The following is an 18,071-nucleotide window of genomic DNA, read 5'->3' as shown; positions in this document are numbered from 1 at the left end:
CATGGTCTATTTTATTTTTTGAATACAGTCTATCCTCATAGGAGAATGTGCAAATTTCTTGTTTTGTATGGCCTGCCCATAGGAAAAGGCCTTGATGATAATCCTTTCACGTGAAAGTGTGTTCCTTGGCTCCTGGTGACTTTTAAAGGCTATAGAATTCTCACAATAGCTTTGCTATCCATGTAGCAAATTCAGTGGTCAGTCTCCCTACCTTATTATGCTTACTTTAAAAACCATGATAATCTGGACAATCCTAAATGAATGTATATCTTTCCTTGGCTTTGCTTGAATGTATATTATTGTTGTTGTTGTTGCATCCACATGTTGGATGCTCAGTGCTCGGGTCTACCCAAAGCAATCTGATAACAAATAGCACCATATTACCTGTGAGTAGAATATTATTTTTGCCTATTCAAATACTTTTTTATTAGCGACCCACAACTCCTCTTCAACTACATACAGATACCTGTTTAAAAGTGCAGCTGAGGTGTGATATCTAGCTTGCTGGAAGAGAATATAATAATGTTTTTACCTAACAGGTAATCTCTGTGTTATCCAAGAGTTATGTATGGGGAATATGAATTATCCATGTACCATATTAACAAAGCATTCAATTGCACTTAGCTTGTGTTCTTCTTTTCAAATATAAGTAGCTATTTTAAATGCCTACGCTTGTTCTCTATTTCTTTTTAGTTGTAAGAATATCTCTGCCACTTACATAATTTTTGCAAACTTTTTATTTTTGTGCATATATTTGTGTACATATACACAAACACACGCACACATACATACACATTCTAAAGCACTCAAGGAGGCACCTTCATAAACTTGCCCTGCATGGTTGTTGGTTTATCCGTCAAAGAAATCATTACCAAGAGAATGCCTTGCTTTATACGCTTACTAAATTTTTCAAAAATGCTTTTCATTATATTTATGCAAACATAACTGGGCTAGCTCATAATTTACCAAATGCAAGCATTTGTCAGGGTTATTTCCAATCACTCAGAAAAATGTGCCTTTGTGTATTTTGATTATTTAAAGCAATATTGTTTCCATTATGCGTCTCTGTTGCCAGAACAGCATGACTGTCTTGACTGAATGAGGAAGTGGGAATGCTCTTAATTTTCATACATGCATCTGCAGAAGTACTTTTGATTGTTTAGCCAATGCACAGATAATGATGTAGGCATAAATGTTTTTGCACACATTTTCCTTGGCACTTCAGAAGAGAAGGGTAATGCAAAGAGTAATTACATATACTATTGTTTGCATTAAAATTTACGTATATATACACATATATATATATATCCTAAATTGTAAGCTGAGGAAATGTTTAATATTTTGAAGCATAAAAATTAGGATGGACTCCTTCTATAGAAATCTCTGTTATGTGATCACATTTTATTTATATACTTCAGCTAAACAGTTTCCTTTATTTTTTGCTTTGGGCTTGTATAAGCTTTCTACCAAACTCTAAAGTTCTTAGGGATCAAACAGTGCCATTCAAACTCGCTTATTGCCTTGAAACACGTCAACTTACTTGCTCATTAGATGAGTCCATTATTTTCCAAAGAGACAGGAAAGGAAAACAGACAAAGTATTAGAGACCACACTTCTGAATATGGTCTCACCATATAACTATAGAATCAAACATTTTCTTCCTAGGTTACTATATTTCATTGAATCTAAGATGCTATCAATGGTAAGATGTACCCTTATTTTATATTCTAAAAAGAAACACTAAAACTCTGCCAATGAAACTATGATATACTACTGATTGAACAAGTTATCCTTATTTCAGAGAAGTCATTAGGGTGGTACAAAATTAATTGCAGTATTTGCCGTTAAAGTACTGCAAAAGCCGCAATTACTTTTGCATCAACCTAATGGGAGACAAGATCCATTTTACAATGGATAAAATAGGCTTTATGGAATAATTAGAGAGCTTTAGCTCTTGGGTATAGTATGTTAACTACATTAGCCAACTCAATGGTGCTCCTTTCCTGCAAGAGACTATCTCCTCTATTCAGTGAGACTGAAAAAATGTACCATGGATTCCAAATTGCTTCTGCTGTTTCCCATGTACAGAGTTATCAAGAAGATATTTTCTCTTTCAAAAGAGATGACTTTGGCTTGAAGGAATCAGAATAGTAGTATAAAAAGTAAACACGGCCGGGCGCGGTGGCTCACGCTTGTAATCCCAGCACTTTGGGAGGCCGAGGCGGGCGGATCACGAGGTCAGGAGATCGAGACCACGGTGAAACCCCGTCTCTACTAAAAATACAAAAAAATTAGCCGGGCGTGGTGGCGGGCGCCTGTAGTCCCAGCTACTCGGAGAGGCTGAGGCAGGAGAATGGTGTGAACCCGAGAGGCGGAGCTTGCAGTGAGCCGAGATCGCGCCACTGCACTCCAGCCTGGGCGACAGCGAGACTCCGTCTCAAAAAAAAAAAAAAAAGTAAACACACACAAAAAAACAAAAAAAACCTTAGTGTTTGGAGTTTATTATTATTTTTAATTTAAACTTTATTCTTGTTTCTGTGAGTCCTTAGGCTACGGGTTGATCTAGCTGACACTTATTTCCCTACTCACTGTCTCCTTAGTTCTCAGTTTTTCTGCCCATCAGTCTCTCTTCTCCACACTATTAAGAGGCATTTGAAATTTTGAGGTGGGTACTAAATATGCCTTAAAATATCATTATAAAACAATATTAAAACATGGCCAACCAAGCTTTAAAAAAATTTTCAAAACATGTTAAAAACTATCCTATTCCAAACAAATTCTTGTAAAATGTATACACCGATAATGAAAGAAGTAAAGTCAATTGTTTGGCTATCAGAGAAGGGACTTATAGAGAAATAACTGGTTCCCCGTCCCCCTCACCAGCTCAACTTGATTTAATTAGTTGATTAATAATGGCTGAACAACTAATCACCTGTGGTGTGTCTCCTTACCTGTTTTGGAAATAGGCGTTACCAGGCAAGAAACAAAGCTAGGGGGAAATATTAAATTGCAATTTAATTGATTCATCACATATTGCATATCAAGATATTTTCTAACGTGTCAGATTCTTCTGGCATTATAGGCAATATTCACTTACTCATCACTCATCCATCTGTTAAATAAACCCATATGAAGCACTTCACGAGTCTCAAGTACTCTGGACAGAAAGAGAACAGTGCTGCTTTCTATAGCAGTGTTTCTCAAACTTTTTAAGCTAAGAACCCATTTCTACTCTCAAAAATTATTGAGGATTCTAAGAACTCTTGTCAGGCATGGTGGCTCATGCCTATAATCCCAGCACTTTGGGAGGCGGGCAGATCACTTGAGGCCAGGAGTTTGAGACCAGCCTGGCCAACGTGGTGAAACCTCATCTCTACTAAAAATACAAAAAATTAGCTAGGTGTGCTGGTGCACACCTGTAGTCCCAGCTACTCGGGAGGCTGAGGCATGAGAATCACTTGAATCTGGCAGGTGGAGGTTGTAGTGAGCTGAGATCACACCACTGCACTCCAGCCTGGGTGACAGAGAGAGACTCTGCTCAAAAAATAAAAAAAAAAAAACAAGAACTTTTATTTTTTGTGAGTTATATCTCTCAATATTTACCACATTAGAAATTAAAATGAGAAATTTTTAAATATTTAATCGTTAATTCAATATTTATGAAGAAAATCAGCCTTGCACAGATACTAGATGCAAAGAAAAGGAAGAATATTTTACTAGCCTTCTCAGATAAATGGGCTATTCTTCTTTGATACTGAATAAAACTTTGACAGATAGTTTATTAAAGGTTAGTTGCAAGGTGGAATCTGAAACCGTATCAATGAACATTTAAAAATCTGCTGCATTAAAACACATTGGTTAATCTTATATTTTGAATAGATCTTTAGCTAATATACTACATGCATGATTTTGTAACGTCATGCCTTGGTCATTTGGAAAGTATTGTTTCACTGAGTTATGTAGATTTCCCATATGTCAGCATATTTCATAAAACATTTTAAAAGGAATCACCACTGTTAATATCACCACCAAGCTTATCAGAAAAGTCTTTACATATTACGAAGCTGTCAAGTTCACAGTGACAGATATAAATTGTTCTTCAGGTTACAATTCTTGTCTGCATGTTTGAATTTTATCATTGGCAATAAGTACTACTGATTATTTCCTTGAAGTGATTTGGCTTGCTTTCATTCATTGTTTAAAAAATATCTGCACAGCACCTAAATCTGAATAACCATCGTTTGTCTGTCAGTTGCTTTTTAAAGTAAAAATGGTATTTCATGAAGAGAGCAGCTATGTCAGGTTACAACTCAAACATTTATGTCATAAGTGCTTTTCCTCAAGACGGTCAGACTTCAGTAGTCTGCGAAAGTGCTTTTTGCATGCATCCATTTTGTCATATAGAATATTAAAGATGTATATTCAGAGATTTAGATTTCATAAAATTAACAATGATTGTTTTTAAAAAGACATCCTTAAAATTGGTATTTGTTTGTTGTTTGTTTTGTGTTGTTTTTGTTTTATTGCAAGTGTGAGGTGGTTAAGAATATGACTATAGTGCTACATATGGTTTGGTGCCACAGTTTTAATTTATGCTAAGATGTTAGCAGTTTTATACACCAGTGCTTTCTATCATCATTGCAAATGTCAACAGAGTGAAAAAGGCAAATAATGTCTTAATACGATTTTGAAAATAGATTTCACTTTATAAATCCTCCTGAAAGGGTCCAGGGACCCCAGAGGATCTGCTGACTTCACTTTGGGAGCCTACTCTAGAGATTCAAAGGTTAAGGGAGAAGACAGATTAATGAACATGAATTTTCAGTGGTTTGTAATAAGTACAGTGATAGAGGAAAGCAAAAAAATATTTTCAGAGCACTCTAAAGGAAAATATATCTGAGTGTGATCCTGAAGGACACCCAAGTGTCAGCCAAGTAAAGAAGGAAGTCTTTGGCTAATCGAATCCTGTGCCTGGGAATATGATTTCTGTTTTCATTTCACCAATGCTTTCTACAGTCCAAAGACATCTCAACCATGTGGTTTCTATATGGCAACTGGATTAAAAAAAAATATGCCCAGTCAAGTAAGGCCATTAATAAACAATTACCACTAAAGGTTGAGTTACTATGGGAATTTGGAAGGAAGGACCTGGATAGTTGCATGAGATTCCATGTTGTATCGCATAGACATTCGTATGTGGTAAGCCAGATGTCATCTTTCAAGTACTTTTGGGCTCTGTGTCCCAATAGAAATAAATTCAAATCGGTCTTCGTCAGTGTGACCTGACATGATGTCATTCAACTATTTTAACTAACACTGAAAAAAGGTGAAATTATTGACATGGATTGAATTCCTAACATATGACTTGGTGACCTTACAGATATGATTACATTTAATTACCAAACAATTTAATGGGTATCATAATATCCTCATATTTAAGACCAAGAGACTGAGGATCAGAGACGTTAAGTAATACGCCAAAAGTTACAAAAGCACACAGTGTGCAGAACTGGCTTCTAAGCCGGCTGTGTCTAACTGGGAAATCCCGGTTCTTTCTCAAACTGGGATATATATAACTGGGAACAGGCAGAGTTATAGCAGGTGTAAGATAAGCCTCAGAAAACACACTGCCTGTCATGCTGGAGCACCAGTTCACCTGGATAGTGGATTTTTTATTTTTATTTATTTATTTATTTATTTGAGACAGAGTTTCACTCTGCTGCCCAGGCCGGAGTGCAGTGGCATGATCTCAGCTCACTGCAGCCTCCACCTCCCGGGTTCAAGTGATTCTCCTGCCTCAGCCTCCAGTGTAGCTGGACTGCAGGCATGCACCACCACGCCCAGCTAATTTTTTGTAAATAGAGACAGCGTTTCACCACGTTGGCCAGGCTGGTCTCAAACTCCTGACCTCAGGTGATCTGCCCATCTTGGCCTCCCAAAGTGCTGGGATTACAGGTGTGAGCCACCATGCCCGGCTTGATAGAGGATTCTTGTAATATTTTTTAAATTAAAACACCCAGATATGTAATGAAATGGAATGAAAATCATTTGAAGATGGAGACTTCCAAAGCATTCCATCTTGAGAGGGAAGGACCTAGGATCTTCCTAGAGCATCCAAGAGTCAGAGTTCATAGTCCTCTGCATTGAGGGAACTTTTGAGATACACTCTGAGACATGCATTTTTACGTCAGACAAACCAATGTGTTTTGCCCAGTAACTAGACCAAATGCTGTTCAGTTAGTATGCAAAGCAGTCTAAAATTGCTCCTAATTCCTGATTGTTGTGGGTATAATACACATTTCTAAGCATGTTTCACAGATGTGACATCAGCATGTACCAGAGAGGTAAGGTTAGAAGGGAAGAAACGATTAACTCTAATATTTACAAACAGCCACTAATGGCCAATGATAGTGATGATGATGAGAATGAGTGTGATGAAAATGATATTTTTTGAGTATCTACCATGTGCTGAGCACTATGCATAACTTCATCATCTTAAGTAAACTGCACACCAATCTTGTAAGTTGATCTTATTGTCCCCATTTGTGTATGTACCCAGACATAATACTATGCATTTGTGTTATCTCAACAAGTCTGTGAGCTATTATTATCCATATGCTGCTGACGAAAAATTGGTCTCAGAGTGGATAAGTAATCGCCCAACTTTATACAGTAAGTAAATGATGGAAATACTCAAAGACCCTGAGGGGCTTGTCTCAAAAGCCCTAGATCATTCCATGCCATGCTGCCTTGATACTAGGTAGAGATACTGTATTAATCTGTTCTCACACTGTTAATAAAGACATACCAGAGACTGGGTAATTTACAAAGAAAAAAAGGTTTAATGGTCTCACCGTTCCACATGGCTGGGGAGGCCTCACAATCATGGCAGAAGGTAAAGGAGGAGAAAAAGCATTTCTTACATGGCAGCAGGCAAGAGGGCGTGTGCAGGGGAACTGCCCTTTATAAAACCATCAGATCTCATGAGACTTATTCACTATCACCAGAACAGCATGGGATAATCCTCCTCCGATGATTCCATTACCTCCTACCAGGTCCCTCCCATGACATGTGGGGATTATGGGAGCTACAATTCAAGATGAGATTTGGGTGGGGACACAGCCAAACCATATCAGATACCTATATAATTTATCATTTAAATTTGGATACTTTTGAAAGTAAAAGCAGATACTATTAATAACTGTGCCAGAGCAAGAGACATAAATTAAGATTGCCTCAGAAAATAAGGAATAAATAGTTACTTTACTATTAGGCAAAGATAGAGGATGAGTGGTATCAAACTTCTTAAAAATATATGCATCAAGGTATTTCTTTTAAAATATTGACTAATCATTTCACCTCAAGCAATCTTTTATAGTATGGGGCAGGGCAGGGAGAAGGCATATATGTATGCTTAATACTCAAGAAATAATTTTTACCTAGCAATTTATAGAGTAAAAAACATGCATCTTTTTGATGCATTTTTATACACAGTATAATAGAAGTCAGGCACAACACTCTAAAGGGGATAAAGAAGATTTAGAAAACCCTAATTCAGTATTAGAAATTAATGAATGTGGCACTTACTATGTGCTGAAATATTATAACTTACTGATCAAGGGGAGAGAATTTTGAGAAGTGTGCTACATACTTGAATATTTCCTATTTCAGAAATAATCCTGTAACAATAACTTGAGACAGTTTTATGTAATTGTGGCAGGTAGTCACTCCACCTTGATTCAAGTACAGGTTTAGGCATGTTTTTTTTGTTTTCTTTTCTTTTGTAGTTGCTTCTACTCAATGTATCATAGGTGTAAGTCCTTAATTTCTTTCCAGTAAAAGAAGAATAGCTTATAATTTCTTTTGTTTCTTTTTCTTTGATGCAAGAGGTCTCTCCTCCCAGTTTTTAACCTGCTTTGTTCAGACATTTTTTCTGCTCCATTTTTTTCTTTTTTACTCCTCGGTAGATTTACATAAAGTTAAGTGACTTAAGCTGTTTGTGACATTATTTTTGGATTTTACTGCTTCTTGCTTTGGCTGCTCCTGATCATATCCAGATTTATTTTCTAGAGGAAGCTAATTTAGTAAATTTTTTTTTTGTGTAAAATAGGTACTGTAAGCTTTCAACCAAACAGGCCACTCAAATGTACAGAAGAAAAAGCCACATTTGTTCACAAACAGATGGGTTTTTCTTTTTTCCTTTTTTTAATTCTAAAGAGACATATATATATATATATATATATTATATATATATATTCTTGAGTAAAACAATATGTACCAGCTTTGAACAAACATTTCATGCAGACATTAGGTCTAAACAGGAGAAGAAGCACCAGCTCAAATAGTATAATTTACCACTGTGAGATTTTTCTGTTAGTGTGTATGTGCATCTTGTAAATTCTTGTGCTTAAAGTTGCCCTTCAACCTTTTAAAATCATCCTTATGAATCTTTTCAGTTGGCTGGACATAAGAAAAGGAGGCTTTTCTCATGAATGAATATGAGAGCTATTATGTTAAGCGTGGAGTAAGAGTGTGCTGAGCACTTAATGCGACATGACATGCCTGGTACTCCCCACAAGCTTACCTTCAAAAGGATGAGACAGAGACAAATATAGCTCTGCATACATGTCAAATGGCCAAGTGCTGAGGGGGAAATATCTCTTATGCCCCTGCTTTTTTTCCATTGTCTCTTCATGAGACCAAGGTCACAGAACCTAATGAGGAACAGAAGTCAAAGGAAGTAGAGTTCTTAGGTCCCCTGTACAGTACCTGGATTATAATTAATAGCTGAGGTTTTGAGGCCAACCAGATCAAGAAAGGCAAGATGTTCTGTTCCCACGGGCATCTTTAAGCTTGGCAATGCTAAAGTTAGGGATGGTTTGCCTCTTCAAAGCCCCACAGCATCGTAATTGCTCAAGGTACTGAAATATATGATATCATTTCATATGAAAATGGGGCAAGGGCAGAGAGAAGAAAGACTCAAGTGATAGAGAAGAAAGAAAGGCATTTTACTATTATATTTTTATACTAATGACCTTCACTTGGTCTCTAACACAGTCTGTCAAATCTTAAAAGTTTATTTCTAGCCTTAAAGAAAGTAGCTTGAACAGTTCATATTTCTGGATATGGCAGGCAGTGTGGTAAAGGAAAAAGCAAAGTCCCTGCAGGCAGAGAGATGTGTGCTTGATCAGTTCTGCTATAGACTTTGCATGACCTTAAGCAGCTTCCTTAGATTACTTGAGCTCTATTTTGTCATCTGTAAAATGGTTACAATAATACTTACTCCCCGGTGTTATTCTGAGTAGTGAATGAGTTCTTATACCCAAAGCATCTAGTACAGGGCCTGCACGAGTTTGTGTTCTTTCACTGAGTATTGCTGTTGTCATTAAAAATATAATTTTCTTCTCAGAAATTACATTTTATTACAGTCATAACCTTATAGACCAACAACAAACTGAGTAATCTCTACCTCCTCTTCCCTGTGTGGCTGGCACTTTCGGAGAAAAGTCTCTTAAAAGGAAATTAAAGCAGTGCAACCACCTGTGATTCGTCAGGGTTGCATAAAAGAGCTACAGCCCACCACCACCATCAACAACAAAATCAGTATCTAAGAACTAGATTAATCCAGGTTTGAAACCACCAAAAGGAGCATTAAACGGTAAAGCAAAAATCAATATATATTCTGAAAAGTATGGAGAGAAGGTAAATTACATTTTGTGTGTGTGTGTGTTGTTGTAATAAGGAAGATTAAAGTCATATTTAAAGTGGTTAAGAAATCTGGACATGGGCTCAAATGCAACTCCACTATATAGCATTTGATCTTCAAAGAAATAAAGTGCTATTTAGTTTTTGATCCTCAGTCTTCTCATCCAAAAATGGGAATAATAACAGACTTACTTCATAGGATTGTCATGAGGCTTATATGGGATACTGCATGTAGAACAATCACTAAAATCCTGCGTTAAGGATGAAATCTTGTTATTAGCATACACGAGCCTTTTGCCTCTATTTAGCATCGGTTGGTCATGTTGTCTCCATTTTCTCTTCTGGCTGTTTCTCTAAATTATCAGGACTTCCCAAAGCAAAGGCTTGGGAATGTCTGCTTCTGGAACATTTAAATGCACTTGAGAGCTCCCTGAGAATGAAGCATTCTAGAGTGTAAGAGTCATGAGCCAGTTATATATATGATTCTCTGGGTAAGTCCACAGGAACCCAGTCTGGGCTTCTCTCCTTTGGAAAGAGGCACAGCATGGCTCCCAAAAGGCCAACTACAAGTCAAAGGCTATGCATCATCATGTTTTGACTTTTCACCATCAAAATTCATCTATCAGTGAGACACAGTTCATATGACTAATCTTGTTTGATTTGGCAATGAAGTGCAATGTCAATAGTCTTCCTATTTTGAGTGAAATTATTAAATATACCAAAGGGAATATTACATGTGTGTTAGTCATCCCAGAATAAAGATGAGCATACATCCCTGAAACCTTCAACTCCACTAATGGGATCATGGATCACCAGAATATTTTATATTTCAAATGCATACTTTGTTCACATTCTTGCTTCACTTGGAGAATTGTGTCACTGTTGCCTAAGTCTTGGGTTTCCTTTACTCCATGCCTGGATTCCCCATTGACACTAATGGGAATTTCACCTTCCAGCACAAGACAATATATGGAACTAAAATGACAATAGCAGAAGGAAAATAGTACATTTTTTACATTGTGCTACAGAATATTTTCTTGACTGTTTCTGTTATAGTCATTGACTATTGCTAAGAAAGATCCATTTGGAAACCTAAAAACATATTGTCTCTAGAGGCTAGTCTTTTGAAAACATACTTTTACCTTTACATGTCATCACAAATTACATAAAATAATAATTATAGATCAATCTATATAGTTTTAATTTTGTGGTTGGTTAATTATAAAAGCATACCTCTCTGGCACTGCCATTAGTCTATAAGGTATGTGTGTCTCACTGTGTGGCAAAGCTGGAGTGCAGTGGTGCCATCTCGGCTCACTCCAACCTCCGCCTCCTGGGTTCAAGTGATTCTCCTGCCTCAGCCTTCTGAGTAGCTGGGACTACAGGCACGCGCCACCATGCCCAGCTAATTTTTGTGTTTTTAGTAGAGACGGGGTTTCACCATGTTGGCCAGGATGGTCTCGATCTCTTGACCTCATGATCTGCCCGCCTCAGCCTCCCAAAGTACTGGGATTACAGGCATGAGCCACCGCATTTTGGGAGAAAAGATTGTCCATATTTTCTTAAGGAAACGTAATGCAAAATCTGCCAGTTACTAAAATTAAAAGTATGGTGAACTGTTTGTAGGTCATGTTGACACATTAGCAATAACCTGTGGAGCTATGAGTTGTTAGAATGTAGCATCAAAAAAAAAATCCTCTGTGAAAGAACAGACACAAGGCCCATTTACATGAGTGACCACATGTCAAAAACGTAGTGAAGTGGTTTGCGGACTGTCCTGTTCATTATTTTGCTGACTTGGAAACCTTAAAGTGTTTTGTATCCTTTTAATTATCTACAAAAGTATGAATTGTAATGGAATTTACATAAAAATCCTGCTGGAGAGTGGAGACTTTACTGCATAGTCAGCTTTGCCTTCTAATCCAATCTTCCCCAATGCAGTTGGTATGGCAGTTGCCAAACTCAAACAGCAGGATCTCTTTTGTAAAGAAAAGTATGAATTTGAGCTATAAAATGAACAGAATATTTTTCTATTACTCTGGATGTTTCCTCTTGCTGTGTTTACATGAGAAGTCTAGCAGGAGGTGTTATTAAACAGCCTCAGAAATTAGCCCCAAAACAATTATCTTGGTTTAGCTATGGAAAAAGACACCAGAGGCTTAATGAAAAGAGCATTTGAATTTTTGTGATTGAATATCTGTTGGACACCTCTGTAGTTATTAACCCTTATGGACAGGATTTCAGATGTTTTATTATTTTTAATTGAATTGGTTTTGGAAAACTGCAGATTAAAAACACTTTTCTCCCCTGTGTTAGTCAGAGATCCCAGAGCAAACTGTGTAATAACGGGTTTTTTTAAAGTTTGGTTTAAACCTTGCCTCATGGCAAGGACTATACCCTTTTTCAACATAAATTAGAGTTTTCATATTACAATAGATTTATAGAACTACTAAGTAAGAAAGAATATCTCTAGTCATATAGGCCACCATCCGTTCCTTACAATCATTGTCTTCCAATATCCATGGCTTTCTTTGTGTTTAATAGTAAATTGGCTATAAATTAAAGCTTCCTACAGACTCCTTAAGACAATATTCCAAAAGTTACTATATTTTTCAGTTTTTTAATCTTCCTCTACACATAGGCAGAACATCAGGTTTCTCAATCCTGCTTCTTTCTCTGTGTTCTTTTACCATCCCAAGTAATTTCTCTGTTTTTATAGTATTTGCTATTTTTAAATATTTGTTGGCTGTTATCATGTCAAATCTTAAGTTACTTAGCCAGTTGCTTTAATCTTTCCTCCCAAGCCCCCTTCCCAACCTCACCTCCCCAGTCACTTCATCATTTTTTTTTCTTTTCTCTTTACTCTCTCCAATCTTCCGCATATTTCTGGAATTGAGTTTATCCAAACTGAATGCACTTTTCCAGGTGCATCATATATCATCCCCTAGGTCTGGGATATGATGGGTCTTTGTATACAGCCCAATGCTAGTGGAATTTGTCTTTTTTTCTGATCACTGTCAGCATGTTGACTCAGAGCGTTTTTTGAACATCTCCTGCTGATGCCTGAGGGAGCCTTTCTGCAAGTGGGCTGTCCTCTACCTGGTAGTCTATTTTTAAAATGTGATATGGGAGAAAACATGATTTTGTGGACCGTGTTAGAAAACATGTTCAGGTACCACATTCCACCCCCTGCCATTTTTAGAAACAAATCTATTTTATTGGCATTTTTATTTTTGTTTTACTATATTTTATTATGAAAATGTAATGGTAGCATATGCAGACAAATTGCTGCTGAGGTTGCCAGAGTGAAAATGGAGATTCTTCTAGCTGTACTACAGATATTTTTTAAAAAGTAGTTGAAAAGGTCAGCATTGACATTAAAAGCATTCTTTTATTTTGTTTTGAGACATAATCTTGCTCTGTCACCCAGGCTAGAGTGCCATGGCGTGATCTTAGCTGACTGCAACCTCTGCCTCCGGGTTCAAGCGATTCTCCAGCCTCAGCCTCCCGAGTAGCTGGGATTACAGGCATGAGCCACTGCGCCCGGCCAAAGCATTCTTTATTTAATGTTAACAAGTGAGGTCTTTATATTTTCTTCAACTATTCATTTTTTTAAACTGTTCCTTCTGACCATCAAACTAGTTCACAGTAGGTACAAAACTGAGGGTGAGAAGCAAGAGAAAAGAAATATAAAATTAAATATGAAACTACAAAATTTTAGTAATACAAGTTTCAGTTATACAATTTTTTTCTATATCATCATAAGGAAGTACTACTCAATATAAAAAGGCTATTGCAGCTATTAGATGGAAGTATGCTACACCAAAATCAACCATAAGTCACTTTAAGTAGTGTAAGAAAATATTATATAACACCTATATATCAATAAAGCAAAACTGGATAACTTGTGAGTCTGATGAACTGGGGAAAAACGCTCACTTATATATTAACATATATTTATGTTTTATATATTATACTATATATGTTTTATATATTAACATAAATAAATAAATATTCATGGATTCTAAGGGGCTATCAATTATGTAAACCTACTCCCACTGATTTGATAACAGCTTTTCAGAAAATAAACTATATAAAATTTAAACAATTTCCTTTTTTTTTTTTTTAATAGTGCTGGGGTCTTGCTATGTTGCCTGGGCTGGTCTTGATCTCCCAGACACAAGTGATCCTCCTGCCTCAGCCTCCCAAAGTGCTGGGATTATGGGTGTGAGCCACCGCACCCCGCCAGATTTAAAAGCTTTCTTTTTGCTAAATGGCAACAGCATACATTTATCTGTATAATTACATGTCACTCTCATCTTTGAATTACAATCAAAATTTAACTCAAAACCTATTTTAATATACTTGGAGTCACTTTTGAGGCTTTATGATGGTATCAAAGAGATAACCACACTGCTTTTAGTTCATTCACTTTCAATTATATATCTCAGTTAATACTAGTTTAGTTATATATCCAAACAATAGACCCAAATTAATCTTGAACAACAAAGAAATTTATTGGCTTTTGTAAGTTAAAAATCTGCAGGTAGGCCGGGCATAGTGGCTCACGCTTGTAATCACAGCAATTTGGGAGGCTGAGATGGGACGATCTCTTGAGCCCAGGAGTTCAGGACCAGCCTAGGCAACATGGCAAAACCCAGTTTCTACCAAAAAATTACAAAAATTGCTTCTGCGAGGTCACGCCAAGCCAGCACCTGGGCCTGGAACCGGGCTGCAGCTCCTCAGCTTCGCCCACTGCTTCCTGACCATGGACCCAGCAAAGTGAACGAGCAGGCCCTTGTGAGTATGTGTAAGCAGGATCCGAGCATTCTGTACACCGAGGAGATGTGCTTCCTGAGGGAGTGGATGGAGAGCATGGGGGTAAAGTACCACCTGCTACTCAGAAAGCTAAATCAGAAGAAAATACCAAGGGAAAAAAAACCCTGATAGTAAGAAGGTGGAGGAAGACTTAAAGGCAGACAAACCATCAAGTGAGAAAAGTGATCTAGAAATTGATAATGAATGGGTGATTGAACCAGACACTGATGCCCCTCAAGAAATGGGAGATGAAAATGCAGAGATAGGACCAGGCGCGGTGACTCACACCTGTAATCCCAGTAGTTTGGGAGGCAGAGGCAGGCGGATCACGAGGTCAGGAGATAGAGACCATCCTGGCTAACATGGTGAAACCCCGTCTCTACTAAAAATACAAAAAATTAGCCGGGAGCGGTGGCGGGCGCCTGTAGTCCCAGCTACTCGGGAAGCTGAGGCAGGAGAATGGCGTGAACCCTGGAGGCGGAGCTTGCAGTGAGCCGAGATGGCGCCACTGCACTCCAACCTGGGCGACAGAGCGAGACTCCGTCTAAAAAAAAAAAAAAAAGCAGAGATAACAGAGGATATGAGATCGGGCAAATGATAAGAAAGCGGCTGCTATTGAAGCCCTAAATGATGGTGAACTGCAGAAAGCCATTGACTTAATCACAAATGCCATCAAGCTGAATTTGCGCTTGGCCTTTTTGTATGCCGAGAGGGCCAGTGTTTCCGTCAAATTACAGAAGCCAAATGCTGCCATCCGAGACTGTGACAGAGCCATTGAAATAAATCCTGATTCAGCTCAGCCTTACAAATGGTGAGGGAAAGTACACAGACCCCTAGGCCACTGGGAAGATGTAGCCCATGATCTTGCCCTTGCCTGTAAATTGGATTACGATGAAGATGCTAGTACAATGCTGAAAGAAGTTCAACCTAGGGCACAGGAAATTGCAGAAGAAAGTATGAGCGAAACGTGAAGAGACAGAGATCAAAGAACAGAAAGAGTTAAGAAGGCTCAAGAAGAGCATGAGACAGCCAGAGGGAAGAATAAGCCAGACCACAGTCAGAAGCTCAGTATGGCTCTTTTCCAGGTGGCTTTCCTGGAGGAATGCCTGGTAATCTTCCCGGAGGAATGTCTGGAATGGCCAGAATGCCTGGACTCAATGAAATTCTTAGTGATCTAGAGGTTCTTGCAGACATGCAGGATCCAGAAGTTATGGTGGCCTTCCAGGATGTGGCTCAGAACCCAGCAAATTTGTCAACATACCAGAGCAACCCAAAGGTTATGAATCTTATCAGTAAATTGTCAGCCAATTGGGAGTCAAGTACAATGCCCTTCTGATAAATAAAGCCCTTGCTGAAGGAAAAGCAACCTAGATTACCTTATGGCTGTCGCAATAATACAAACCAGTGTACCTCTGACCTTCTCATCAAGAGAGCTGGGGTGCTTTGAAGATAATCCCTACCCTTCTCCCCCAAATGCAGCTGAAGCATTTTACAGTGGTTTGCCATTAGGGTATTCATTCAGATAATGTTTTCCTACTAGGAATTAATCCCTGCCTCTCTCCCCCGAATGCAACTGAAGCATTTTACGGTGGTTTGCCATTAGGGTATTCGTTCAGATAATGTTTTCCTACTAGGAATTAATCCCTACCTCTCTCCCCCAAATGTAACTGAAGCATTTTACGGTGGTTTGCCATTAGGGTATTCGTTCAGATAATGTTTTCCTACTAGGAATGACAAACTTTAAACACTTTTTAAACCTTAAAAATATTTAAAACAAATTTAAAGGGTCTGTTAATTCTTACATTTTTCTTTACTAATCATTTTGGATTTTTTTTCCTTTGAATTATTGGGCAGGGAAGATATGTATGGAAATTATTGCTCTAATTTGAGTGAAATAAAAGTTTATTAGTGCAAGGCAAACATAACTCATTTGAGGATAAACTTTGTATCGGATATGTGGTTTCTGAAGCATTTTGGCTTGTCTTTTTAAATGCTTTATCCTTTTCTTTAAATATTTATTTCAGTAAAACTAACTGTGACCACCAGTATTTCAGTAGGACCTGGGTAGAGACTGGAAGTACTTGGCAGGGCAGTGGCAATCTTGCTGTGTTTTATATAACATGCATCCTTGGGCAGGTTGCCCTTAAATCTCACCCTGTGGTGAAGAGATTTTTTTTTGTAATGCTGCAGTAGAATTGGAGTACTTAGTTCTGTTCTTGTCTAGTATATCTAATAAATGTTTCATCTTATTTCCACATAGGGGAAATGAGGGAGTACTTTTCTTTTTATATTTCTATGCTTAAAATTCTCTTTCCTAGTCAAAAAATGCCCAACTCTGTGTCTGCTTTCTGTCTGTTACATTTTTCTCCCTTACTTTTCTTGGGCTAAAGATAGGCTTTTTCCACCAGCATCATCACTGCTATCATCATTAACGGCATAATTATACAAGCATATTTAATGCTGAGTTTAATTTAATATGTAATACATAGAGTAATGGTAGGGTAATACCCACAACAACTGTAGTTTCTTACTTGGCCATGAGAATGCTTATTTAAGTGTTAGACTTCCACTCTGGCAAGATCTTGTCATATCAAAAGACACTGGAAAGAGGGATTCCCTTTGTTGTTTTGTATTCTACTTAGAAAATACCTATTGGAGTTAGAGTTTATCTTGTAGTATTCATCTTTGTATTTTGAAAATAATAAGGTTTGAATTAAATTGATATGCACAGAGGGGAACCAATTTTTTTGATCCAATGTGAATTATAAATGAGATAATCCAGTTCTTCATTGTGGAGTTGTTGAGACTATGAAAGACTCATTGTCTTTGTATTCAGCTGTTCCTTAAATAGTGTAATCATCCCCCCACCTCTGCTTGCTTTCTTTCCCTCCCCTCCAACGATAAAGAAAATGAAAATTTTCTGTTGTGCATTCAATTCTTATTTTAAATAAGACTAAGTATAGACATTGTACCTGACATTGCTACGTTTCTAACAATGTTTCAATTTAAAGTGCTAGTGCTTAAAAACATTTTCATGGGATAAGACCTTGCATACTTTGGTTATTTGAAGAATCAGTGGTAGTGCAGTGAAGTAAATTCTATGGAGTACATTTCTAAAATAGCACATTTCTGGAATCATAAATAAGTTTATTCAGGTTCTAACCCTTTGCTGTACACAAGCAGACAGAAATGCATCTGTTCCGTAAATGAGAAAAAGCTATTACGCTGATGGAGCATGCTTTTAAAATCCTTTAAAAACACTCACCACAGCCGGGCACAGTGGCGCACGCCTGTAATCCCAGCACTTTGGGAGGCCGAGGCAGGTGGATCACAAGGTCAGGAGTTTGAGACCAGCCTGGCCAACATAGTGAAACCCTGTCTCTATTAAAAATACAAAAAATTAGCTGGGCATGGTGGCGGGTGCCTGTAATCTCAGCTACTTGGGAGGATGAGGCAGGAGAATCGCTTGAACCTGGGAGGTGGAGGTTGCAGTGAGCTGAGACGGCACCACTGCACTCTAGTCTGGGCGAAAGGCGAGATCCTGTCTC

General features: G+C 37.8%; 1 protein-coding gene and 1 pseudogene across 1 annotated transcript in view; both read left to right on the top strand.

Annotated features, from left to right (window-relative positions):
* ADGRL2 (adhesion G protein-coupled receptor L2) overlaps nucleotides 1-18,071 on the top strand; it is a 693,508-nt gene that overhangs the window by 405,604 nt on the left and 269,833 nt on the right. The gene's annotated exons all lie outside the window — the stretch shown is intronic.
* Nucleotides 1-18,071, top strand: part of LOC100596719 — a 112,650-nt pseudogene that overhangs the window by 18,067 nt on the left and 76,512 nt on the right.

The sequence above is a fragment of the Nomascus leucogenys genome, chromosome 12 (genome assembly GCF_006542625.1).
Source record: "Nomascus leucogenys isolate Asia chromosome 12, Asia_NLE_v1, whole genome shotgun sequence".
NCBI lineage: Eukaryota > Metazoa > Chordata > Mammalia > Primates > Hylobatidae > Nomascus > Nomascus leucogenys.
The sequence above is the reverse complement of the archived record's forward strand: the minus strand, read 5'-3'. Positions and strand labels throughout refer to the sequence as shown.